The 12,380-nt window shown below is 37.8% G+C and overlaps 1 pseudogene; it reads right to left on the bottom strand.

The window, feature by feature from the left end:
- The window catches only part of LOC143657592 (germ cell-less protein-like 1), a 157,416-nt pseudogene extending 146,683 nt beyond the window's left edge, over positions 1 to 10,733 (bottom strand).
- Positions 10,734 to 12,380: the final 1,647 nt, after the last annotated feature.

The following is a 12,380-nucleotide window of genomic DNA, read 5'->3' as shown; positions in this document are numbered from 1 at the left end:
ATGAAACACACAGACACACAAGACAGATAAAATGACTGCAGCCCCGAAGAGCCTCAGCTGCTTTATTTTATAACCTTTCTTACTGCTCTTTTGCTGACTAAGCCTGTTTCCAAGATCTTAACAGTTGGCCAGCTTAGGGAACATTCCTTTCTTTGCATGCAAGGAAGGAACAAAACAAGTCTGTTTGCAGAACATGTTCCTCCTGCGGCCCTGGACATGGCTCCTGGCCAGGAACTCGCTGTTTGCAGCAGACTTCCTTAGACCAAGGACATCTGTAGAGGTTTTTGTGTTTGCACCAAGACCTCAAGTAACCTTCATATAAGAGGATACCCTCATTGAAGAAAGGTTGATTGTGTCCGAGTTCCTCTATCACATGGGAAGGCACATGGCAATGTCTGTTGGCCATTATCTCCTGAGTTGGTTTCAAAATAGCTCTCTCAGCTCCTGTGGATCCTCTTGCTTCTGCTGAGACTTTTTCTTTCTTCAAGTATCTGTGCTTTTCTCCAAAATGTCTCTCTCTTAAAGAACTCCAGTATATGGATTAAGACCCTCCTTGAATGGGTGGGGTCACATCTCCATGGAAACAACCAAATCAAAAGGTCCCACCCAATAAGATTGGATTAACAGAAAATGTCTTTTCTGGTGTACCTAACAGTTTCACACTAGCATACCTGGGATTTGATTTGAAAATACTTTTTTTAAGGATTTTTACGTCTATATTTATAAGATAAATTGATCTGTAATTTTCTGTGCTTGTAGTATCTTTATGTGGTTTTGTGTTAGGGTGATGTTGACTTCATGGAATGAGTTAGGTAGTATTCCCTCCTTTTCAGGTTTTTGGAAGAGTTTGAGCAGTATTGGTATTAATTATTCTTGGCATGTTTGATAGAATTCACCTGTGAAAGCCATCTGGTCCTAGACATTTCTTTGTAGAGAGGTTTTGATGAGAGATTCAATTTTTTACTTGTAATTGATCTCTTAAGATCTTCAATTTCTTCTAAAGTCAATGTAGGTTGTTCGGGTGTTTCTAGGAATTTGTCCATGTCATCCAGTTTGTCTGGTTTATTGGTGTCCCAGTTTTCTAAAGCTACCAAAATAACAACATGGCAGAAAGAGACTGATTTTCAACAATGCAGATTTATTAGTTTACAAATTACTGTTCTTAGGCCATGAAAGTGTCCCAGTTAAGGCATCAAGAGGAAATAACCCCCCTGAAGAAAGTCCACTGGCATCCAGGGTTCCTTTTGAAGATGCAAGGCATGTGGCTGGTATCTGCTCATCCTTCACTCCCAGTTTTTGTTGTTTTCAGCTTCTGGTTCCAGTGGCCTCTTCTCTGAGCTTCTGTGAATCCTCTCTTAGCCTCTCTGGGGATTTTTTTCTCTGTAAGCTTTCTCTGACTTTTATTCTCTTAGAAAAGATTCCAGTGAAAGAAGTAAGACCAATCTTAAAAGGGGAGGATCACATCTCATATTGAAATAACCAACCAAAAGGTCCAACCCACAATATGTCTACACCCATAGGAATGGATGAAAATAACATGTCACTTTCTGATATATAACAGCCCCAGTCAATCACAGTTGGCAAACAGTTTTTCATAATATCCTCTTATGAACCTTTTTATTCCTCTGGGACCAGAAATAATGTCTGTCCCCCATTTCATTTCTGTTTCTGTACATTTTTTTCAAAATTTTCTTTGTGGCTACCCAGGAGATTGCACTACACAGTCTAAATATATAACCACCAATTTGAAAAGATACCATCTTAACTTCAATATCATACATGTTCTCTCTTCTCATATCCCTCTGTTTCTCCTCTTTGTGTTGCTTTGTTCTATATTACCTCTTTATATTTTGCATGTACATTATCAAGAAATTTGTCTTTCTCTTGTTCAGCTGTGTTCTGACTTTTACAGGAATTATAGAGTAAAATTATGTATTGAGGACGCAGTACTATTGGGTTTTCATTTACCCTTTTAGCTATCTTTACTGCAGATCTTCATTTTTCACACTATTCCAAGCCATTCTCTCCAGTCTTTTCCTTTCAACCTGTAGAATTCCCTTTAATAATTTGTGTAGGACAGGTCTTCTGTTGATGAACTCTCTCAGCTTCTCTTAATCTCTGAATATTATACACTTTCCCTCATTTTCGAAGGATAATTTTTCTGGATAAAGAATTTGGGGTTGGCAGTTTTTCTGTTTCACTACATTAAATATATCACACCACTCTCTTCTTGCTTACATGGTCTCTAATTCAGTTTTACCAAAGAGCCTTTGTATGTGATGAATCACTTTCCTTTCGCTCCTTTCAGAATTCTCTATCTTTGATATTTGGCGTTATGATTAGTTTGTGTCTCAGAGTAGGACTTATTCTGTTTGGAACATGTTGATGTTCTTGGACATGCATATTTTTGTCTTTCATAAGAGTTGGTAAATTATGAGCCATTATTTCCTTAAATATTCTTTCTGTACTCTTTCCCTTGTATTCTCTTTCAAGGACACCTATCATGTACATTTGTATGCTTCATGCAGTCACCCAAATCCTGTGATACTGTTCAATTTTTTCTATCCATTGCTTTGTGTTCTTCTGACTACATTATTTCAACTGTTCTGTCTTCTAGTTCACTGATCCTTCTTCTGCCTGTTCAGATCTGCTTTTGTATGCCTATAGGGTATTTTCAATCCCTGTCATTGTATCTTTCATCCCTCTAATTTATGTTATGTTTCTTTTTAAACTTTCAAATTTTGCTTTATGTTCACACATTGTCTTCTTAATATCTTTAGCTCTATGTCCATATATTTCTTTCGTCTCCTTGACTTGATTTAGGAGATTTATTTTAACTTCTTTGATTAGTTGTTCCAAATTCTATGTCTCCTCTGAGATTTTAATTTATTTCCTTGACAGAGCCATATCATCCCATTTCTTAGTATGTCTTGTTATGTTTTCTGATGTCTGGGCATCTGATTATTTTAATGAATTAACTCTGAAGATCTGTTTCTCCCTCTTTTCTAGGGTTTTATCTTTACCTGATTTTGTATTAAGATTATTCTTTGATGCTTGGTCTAACCCATTCTGGTACTTTAAAGTAACCCATATTCACCTGTTCACTTTTTCTCAGCTTTTCTTCCTCTGATTCTTGCCTTGGATATGCAGTACAATTTTTAAGATTATACTTTTTGTTTTATTGTTTCACCTCCAAGAGAAAGATCCCTTTCCTTTTTTTGTTTCTTCTCCATGAATGTTCATCTGTTCTTTCTTTTTCTTTGGTGCAGAATTTTCCCCCTAGATCCTGTGATTTGTTAAAATTTTCTCCCTCACTCAGTGCCCCTCTCCTTACACTTTCCAGCATGAGACATGCCCTGTTTTATGCCATTTCAGCACATCCCCATTTTTTCTGTGAGGTTTTTCTGCCTCCAGTTTCTTCCTTTTTCCCCATTAGTGTATCCTGTCCCAGGCACCCAGAAAGGTTAATTCAGAAAGCAGTGTCAATCCAGAAAAGTCCCTTTTGCTTTTAGGTGGTCCAGATAACAGAAACTGGATTGGGTGTGTGCATCTCTTGCAAATAGTCCTGCTGTGGTCTTTTCTTCCCCTTGGGAACCCTTTTATATGCAGCACTCCTCATTTGGCTGTGTTCTGTCATGGATGTTTGCAGACTTGGGTCTCTGTGCATGGTCATTTGTGGAGTTCTAACTCATTGCTGAGGGGCTTTATAGTCTCCATCCATGATAGGAAGGACCCAGTCTGTGCTGCATGTATGTAACTCCAAGTTTTCTGGGACTGAATGAGGGGGAGGGGTGCAGGCAGGTAGGTCCTTTACAGAGATTTCCTACCTGATCATGGAGATTATTTTTCTTTTTCTTCAATTGAGCTTTTTTTGTGGAGTTCCTCTCCAGTCTCCATTTACCATCCAACAGAGTTCCAAGCACGTAGAATTTGTCTTTTTATAAATTGATTCTGAGGGACAACTTTTCCAGGGGATGTTTTACATCACCATGTTGATACCATCACCATGACCTCTTTTTAAAGTTTAGAATTTCCTATAAGTCATGCCTACCAGTGTGAGTGTTGAAACACTGTGATATTTTGTCAAATCTTGTTTTTAAGATTAGTCTTCTTCTATTATTATAATAGTAATTAATATTAGTTTGTATAAATTTGAGATGGAGAAATGGATAATTCATCTGAATAATTATACAAAGCAGTGGAAACTCTGCTCTCAGGCTTTTTAAAAAAATAACCTGTTATTTTAATTTAATTTTTAGGCTTTTGAATGCATAGATTTACTCATGTGGAATAACATTAGAGATGACCACTGCCAACTGATGACTTCAATGCTTTTGTTTACATGCAACAGAAAAAGCAATGCTAATTAGCTTATGTAATCAAAGGAACGTGTTGGCTCCTGTAATTGAAAGTGTGAGACATGCCCTTCCAAGACTTTGCTTTCTGACTTGCTTCACCCACAGTGACAAAATGGATGCCTCTGTTTCAGCTTTTTGAAGCAGACCCTTCACACACCATTCAGAAAGAGGCAGAACAGCTGGGATCCAGAGCCTCCATAAGAAAGAAATTTTCTAAGACTCACTGTGAAAAGGATATTTTATAAATGTAACTTGCCAACCACTCCATTAATAAAGAAATTTTGACTTTAAAAGAAAAAGTCCTAAAAGGAATAAAAGTTCTTAAAAAATAATTTTATCACAAAAATATTTGCATCTTTGAAAAATTGAAATTTTATTTTTTTTAGATGACAACCTGTATTTCCCCTACAAACAATAACCACCAGCATTTTTAATCCTATGGGTATCTTAACTTTACATTTCTAACTCCAGTAAAACAATTTGTAAATAGTAGGAATTGCCTGCAAAACACACTCAGTCATTTGTTTCCATTTTGAATATTAGGACATTAATTGTAACCATCATTTAGTATAGTTAACCATCCACAAAGCAAAGGATATAAAATACCATGTAATATAATTCAAAGGGTCTAAAGGTTCTTAGAAAACAGTCAATGTGAAGACTTGCCAGTTCTCATATTGAAAGACTGGCCTGAAATAAAGCATAACTAACAAAATGAATAAGTAAAGATAGATAGGTATGAATTAGAAAAGAACCAACAAAACTTTTATTAGATTATATTTTTAAATTCCTCCTTTCATAAACATTTATGGTATTGCAGTAGGTATTGATTGGCTTATTCCATTCTATCTTCCAGTGGAAATCAGTGCTGGTGGGAAAGAAAGAAGGAGGCAGGATGCTAGAATATGATGAGAGAGGTTTAGTACACTTACCTCATCTGATAAATGAAGTAATAATGTACCTCATAAATTATCAGAGACTGAAATGGTATAAGACTCTAGAAAGGTTCTTCCTCATTGTTATAAAATGAGTTTCCAATATTCCAAAAGTAATGTATTGCAACTTAATTATTTGGCAGTATGTTTAGGAAACCAGGGTTTTGTGACTTACTCCTTTTTCTGACTTCAGTTAACTGGTTAGAGGAACTGAATATGGACTTCTTAGAGCAGGCCAGGTATTTCTATGAAATTTTCAGTGAGGTCCTAACTGCAATTTAAACAACACTGAGTTATAGACTAATCAGGCTGTAGACATCTGCTACTCTCCTGATGTGTTCATGTATATACTTTAAATAGTTTATGTGTGCTTTTTCAAAAGTCTTTATTATTTGAGTGACCATTACTTTGTCTCCCTTAAATAGTCTGCACAATAAAGATTTTGAATTTTCCGTGGGAGTTAGCTGCTAAGATCAAAAGGATAATCAAGAATAAATAAGTCTCTTAGAATATGAAAATTTAAATGTGATCTCTGTAAAATCTATTTTGGGGATTTTTATTTTATGTACTTAGAAAGTAACATGAAATTCTAAAACTTTTATTATGCTTGAAATTCTCATGCTTCTCCAGAAAGATAAAAATAAACATATATCTGTATAATTTTTTAATATTAAAAACAGTATTTATTTTATTTCTAAAACTTTACACTAAAATGAGTTTAAAAACAACTGATGACCTTTGAAAATTATTGTTAGTCATCTGTTAAATTAGTATGCAGAATAGCAATGCAAGAGAAATTGGTGTTGTTTTTTAATAAAGAATTTGAACTCTTCTCAAATTTCCTAGGGCTACAAGACAGTCTTTGAAATCTCTTTATGAGATTTAATCTTCTCAACGGCAATCCTCACAAAGTGGCTATGAAATCTTGTAGTAAAGTTAGTGTTAGTCTTTTTTAGTAACTAAAAAAATAATTAAGATAATCGCTTATATTTAAAACAACCCTTTCTGGATAGTATTTTCAAACTTAAAACTCATCTCTCTGTCCCTGGTCATTTTTCAATCAATGCTTTATTTTAGTGGGAAAACTGAAATCTGTTCATACAAATAAAAAAAAAAAACACAAAACTCTTCTAGGAATGCTTTATGATCCATGACCCTGAATAATTACCCAGAAGAAATGAAATGTTTTTCTAGTCTCTCTTGTCCTCAGAAATTCAGCCATCTTTTCCATATTTCCAACCTACTTGTTAGGAACTGGTCTTATCTGAATAATAATAGGTTAGTGTTAAACATGGTTAGTAATGTAGTACTTCATACTTTACAAAGAACATTGACATAAATTGACTTATTTAATGGTGGCATCGGACTTTAGTTGGTAGACAGTATCCCTGTAATTTCTGAGGAGAAAGAATGGCTGCTGTTAGATTGAGCCAACTTTAGCTGGGATGAACTTGAATGCATAAAGTTCATTTATAAACTTAAATTCATGAATTCTCATACACAGTTGATTGCCAGCAGTATGAATGTACTCTTTGTCGGGAGTAGAACACGTGGGTCTAATTCCACCTGCACTCCGTATGGCCGTGTGACTTAGAGTATACATTTATCCAACTTCACCTGTTGTTTTTCTCATGAAGGAACAGGATAGCGTAGTTGTTAACAGCACAACCCAAAAGCCTGTCTCCCTGGGTTTAAATCTTGGTTCTGTTGTTTTCAGTTGGATGGCTTTGTGCAGTTTACTTAACCACTCTATGTATCAACTTTTCTATTTGCAAAACAAAATAAATAAAAATATTGACTCATCAAGATATTTTGAATAAGTTTAAATGACTCAAGATATTGCCTGGCACTCAGTAAGAACTATATTAGCACTTGCCAAATAAATAGGCCAAGCATGTTACATAAACACATTTTTTAATTCTTACAGCAATCTTCTAGAGTCAGTATTTGCTTTTTGTAAATAACAAACCAACACTTGGAGAGCTTAAGGGATTTACTGAAGTGTGCTCATTTAGTATGTGGTAGAGCTGGGATTTGAGCTCAGGTCTTTTATGCTCTAAATCCTGTGCTCTTTCCATTATAGGGCTCATAGGTTCAGGATCTAATGGAGAAATGGAGACAAGCATAACAAAAATGTGATGTAATGCATATCAGAATCTGTTATCCCCAATATTAGCACTACAGACAAAATGCTAAAATGCTAGTGGATAGTTCAAGGGAGAGATTATGGTGGACCCACTCTGCATGGGCTATTCCTGCAACTCCAATAGCTACAGCTCCTCAAGTCATGATGGTAGTTAGGAGCGGGAATAGGAATGGAACTGCTCTTTTACTCCAACCTGTTACTTTTTGGGGTAACAGGTTAGGAAGCTGGGAGTGGAAAAGGCTTATTTCCACTTTTTAGCCTGAGTACTGGGGCCACATAGAGTGCACCACACACAGGGTTAGGCTAAAATACATTTTATACACACAAAGGAAAAATACTCCCTGATTGAGAGTATTGTAGAGAGACAGCAAATTTTAGTTTACCTGCTGGTATGAATGATGTGCTGTTGGTTGCTGATGTGGCCACCTGGAGTTTGATTTGGTCATGGGAGATCCATTCTCTGTTGCATGCTGAAAGATAAGGTCCTAAGGAGTTGTCATTAGAATTGAACATGATACTTCAATTTTTATCCCAGATGATTCCTAATGTTTCTGTCAGGTGGTCATAGAATTTGACCTACGCATCAGATAGAGTCTGAAGATAGCACAGAGGATTTGCATCTGTTCCCTGGTTGACCCTGGCAGAACGGGGTAGCTCCTCCTGGAATTGACTTTTTTTCTTTGGAGTATAATTTTCCTGGGGAACTTAGAGACAGTGAGTAGTGAGTATGTGCCCTTTGTCATGTATGACACTGATAGTGACGAAAGTGGGGGACCTCCGCAACTTAAAAAGTGTAGTTGCAGTTCATATAGGTGGGCACAGGCCCAGAGTTTCATATTAGTGAGTCATGCCTCAGACTACCCACAATGAGGAACACGTATCTAGAGGGATAAAGAGATTAGCAGGACTGTACTAAAGTAAGGATGAGTTTGCATGTGAACAAAAGGAATTAGAGGGCATATATAAAGTTTAAGGATTGTAAGAGATCTTTGCTTAGTAGAAGGGTTGGGCACCTAGGGACTACTAAGAACTCATGACTTCTGAGAATATCCTTTAGTTTACAATTTAAGAGTGGTGTGAACCTTAGGATCTTTTGATTACCATCAACTCCCACCAGGGTGCTAGTTTTGGGGAACAAGTTTCTAGGGATATGGCTAAGGATAAAGTAAGTAGCTCCTGCATTAATTAACAAGTCAATAATCTTACCTGCTGTGTCAAAGGTCACCAAGGTCCCTCCATGGTTTTGACCAGCTATGAAGTGGGAGCTGATGGGGACCCCAGGCCCCTTCAATCCTCACTCAAGGCCATCACTGGTGCAAGATATTCTCCCTTCTCCCTTTGAAGCTGGGGACAGTCGTTTTTCCAGTGGCCTTCTGTGCTGGTTTGAAAGGATGTATGCCCCCTAGAAAAACCATGTTTTAATCTAAATCTCATTTCATAAAGGCAGAATAATCCTTATTCAATACTGTATGTTTGAAAATGTTAATTAGGTCATCTCCCTGGAGATGCAACCCAATCAAGAGTGGTTGTGAACTGGATTAGTTGACTACATGCCTCCACCCATTTGGGTGGGTCTTGGGAAGTTTCTGGAGTCCTATAAAAGAGGAAAGATTTTGGAGAATGAAGGAGATTCAGAGAGAGCAAAGCAGGACAACATAGCCACAAGAAGCAGAGTCCACCAGCCAGCAACCTTTGGAGATGAAGAAGGAAAATGTCTCCGGGAAGCTTCATGAAACAGGAAGCCAGGAGAAGAAGCTAGCAGATGATGCCATGTTTGCCGTGTGCCCTTCCAGATGAGAGAGGACCCCTGACTGTGTTTACCATGTATCCTTTCCAGATGAGAGAGAAGCTGAGACAATGTTCACCATGTGCCTTCTCACTTGAGAGAGAAACCCTGACCTTCATTGGCCTTGTTGAACCAAGGTATCTTTCCTTAGATGCCTTTGATTGGACATTTCTATAGACTTGTAATTGGGACATTTTCTTGGCCTTAGAACTGTAAACTAGCAACTTATTGAATTCCCCTTGTTAAATGCCATCCCATTTCTGGTATATTGCATTCTGGCAGCTAGCAAACTAGAACACCTTCCTTTTTTTTTTTTTTTTAACTTTTTTATTGTATAGTATAACATATGTAAAAAGCAAAGAAATAAAAAAGCAATGGTCTTCAAAGCACTCTCAACAAGTAATTATAGGACAGATCCCAGAGTTTGTTATGGTCTACCATACGATCCTTTCAGATTTTTCCTTCTAGCTGCTCCAGAATATAGGAGGCTAGAAGGCATTAATATTTTTTATCATCACAATTGACTTTTTTTTTGCTTTTTTTGTGAAAAATAACATATATACAAAAAAGCAAAAGATTTCAAGGCACAGAACCACAACTAGTTGTAGAACAGATTTCAGAGTTTGGCACAGCACCACAATTTTAGTGTTTTACTTCTAGCTGCTCTAAGATACTGGAAATTAAAAGAGATATCAATTTAATGATTCAGCAATCATATTCATTTGTTAAATCCTATATTCTCTGTATAACTCCACCATCACCTTTGATCTTTCTGTCCATCTCCTTAAGGGTGTTTGGTCTATGGTCATTCTAACTTTTTCATATTGGAAGGGGATGTCAATAATACGGGATAGGGAGATGGAACTATCTGATGTTTTGGAGAGGCTGTGCCCTCTAGGTTTCAGGACTTATCTGGTCCACCAACCTATCTGGATATTGTAGGTTTCTGGAAAGTTACACTAGTGCATGGAACCCTTGTGGAATCTTATGTATTGCCCTAGGTGTTCTTTAGAAGTGGCTGGAATGGTCTTGGTAGGGGTTTGGCAGGTTATGATAGGTAACAATTTCTAACTGAAGCTTGTGTTTAACCTCTCAACTCCTTTTGAATTCTCTCTGCCACTGATACTTTTTACTCACACTTTTTCCCCCCTTTTGGTCAGAATAGAATTGTTCCCATGGTGCTATGGCCAGATTCATCCCTGCCATTGACCTTCCTTTTTGTGTTAAGGACAACGTCCCAGTGGCCCATCCAGGACAGGACTCTCTTTACTCCAATGTCCCAATTTCCCACATTTGAAATGACTGCCTTTTCATCCTGTTTGGCCTTTGGGGTTACCTTGAGGTTGCAGGGTGCTACTTATATTGACTGCTATTAAATGAGTCTGTCTCTTATCCTGTTGCTGATCCCCCCAGACCTTCTTCAGTTCTTCAGCTCTGTATCTATTACTGAAAGCATTAAAGGCAGAGTCTAGCATTTCATTGAAGAAGGTGTTCTGTCCAATAGCCATTTTCTGCAATTTCTTCTGAATATCTGGGTATGATTGCCTAATAAAGTGAACCCTTAATAAAATTTGCTGTTCTTGGTAGTTAGGGTCTATGTTGGTATGTTTCAAGGCTTCTACTATGTGTCCGTGAAGTAGAGCAAGTTTCTTTTCTCATATCATAATTTACTGGTTTAATGGTGTTTTTCATTCCTAATACAAGGCAGGCACATATATAATCTTGGAGTCTTAAATCTGTCTGCTTTCATTGGTAGTTCCCACTGGGCTTGTTACTAGGTACTGCAGTAGCTCTTACTGGATACTGGTTTGTTGGCATTGCTGCTAGGTTTTCTGCATGGGTTTTGGCTTCTGTCCACAGAAATTTTTCTTCTGGGCTTCAGCAGGTTGAATTAATGATATAGATGTCTCCCCAGGCTAGATTCAAATAGTGAAAGGGACTGAAAATCTTTGGCAAATTTGTCTGTGTTTTTTGAAAAAAATGCCTTAGCTTCTGTTTATATTGGACTAAATTTGTAATGGAGACTAGTTTATATTGGGGCAAGACCATATTGCAGAAGGCTAATCTTTTTTGTTTCTCTAGGCTCTAGTTGGAAAGTGTCCCAGTGTTTCCGGAGATGTCTAAGAGAAAAGTTGGTAGGGATAGAAGGAGAATTACCCATATTTTTCTGTTCTGCTGGGTGTTTCTCTACCTATGAGAGGGAGAAGAAGAGAATAGAAAAGGAGAGTGGATTAAGGAGAAATGGGAGTCTTCATAGAAAGCTCCCAGCTGAACCTCTATGAGAGGCCTTGGGACTGATCCTAGACCCAGCATCCTGGATCAGTTTGACTGTCCCCAGAGATCCACCCTGGCCTGAGCATCGCTGCGACTTGTAAGTAGGCAAGCACAGGATAGGAAAGTCCTTAACATAGGCAGGGGAACTCATTCCTGAAGGGAGTTCTTAAAGATATTTGGGTACTTCTCTGGACGGTATAGATTATGCCTTGTGAGAGGTGAAAGTCTGATGTCACATGAGTGTGAATTATGAATTAGGTCCCTGAGCAGAGTGGAAATCCCCATGGCAAAGTAGCAAGTGCCTGAAGAAACACTTAACTATTGAAAAAGGTCATTAATCTTGTAACTACTACATCTATGGCTGGGGTAAAAACATTCTGTTCTGTAATCATCACGGGCAGCAAAGCCCCTTTCAGAGTTATGAGTGGGACAGTGGGGCCCCTCTAGGTGACTGAATTCACTTGCACCTTGACTTTTTAACCATGGCCCACACTTCCTCTACCTCTCTGCACCAAATCTTTCCTCCTTTACCTGGTTTATCCATATTCTGCCAAGATTTTCAGAGGCCCTGAGGGCAAGGATAAGCGAGACAGAAAGAATGAGACCTAATCTGTGAGAGTTCCTGCACCCTTCTTTTACCTGCCTTTCACTTAAAGCTGTGACCCAGAGATTAGAAAAGGTCCCTGCCCCTTCCCCAAGGCAGCTCTTCCATAGCCCCAGGGAAATTCCAGGGATGGTTTCTTTCTAATATCCAGGCTTATTTACAGAAATTAAAAAATCAAGATTATAAGCAGTAGGATTCAAAGAGTATCAATTTATCATAGAGTGCAGAAGTGTCAAAGAGACTCAGGCATAGCACATGGACAGGTCAGTGAATTCCT

Source organism: Tamandua tetradactyla, chromosome 2, assembly GCF_023851605.1.
Source record: "Tamandua tetradactyla isolate mTamTet1 chromosome 2, mTamTet1.pri, whole genome shotgun sequence".
NCBI lineage: Eukaryota > Metazoa > Chordata > Mammalia > Pilosa > Myrmecophagidae > Tamandua > Tamandua tetradactyla.
This window is presented reverse-complemented; position numbering and strand designations above follow the sequence as displayed.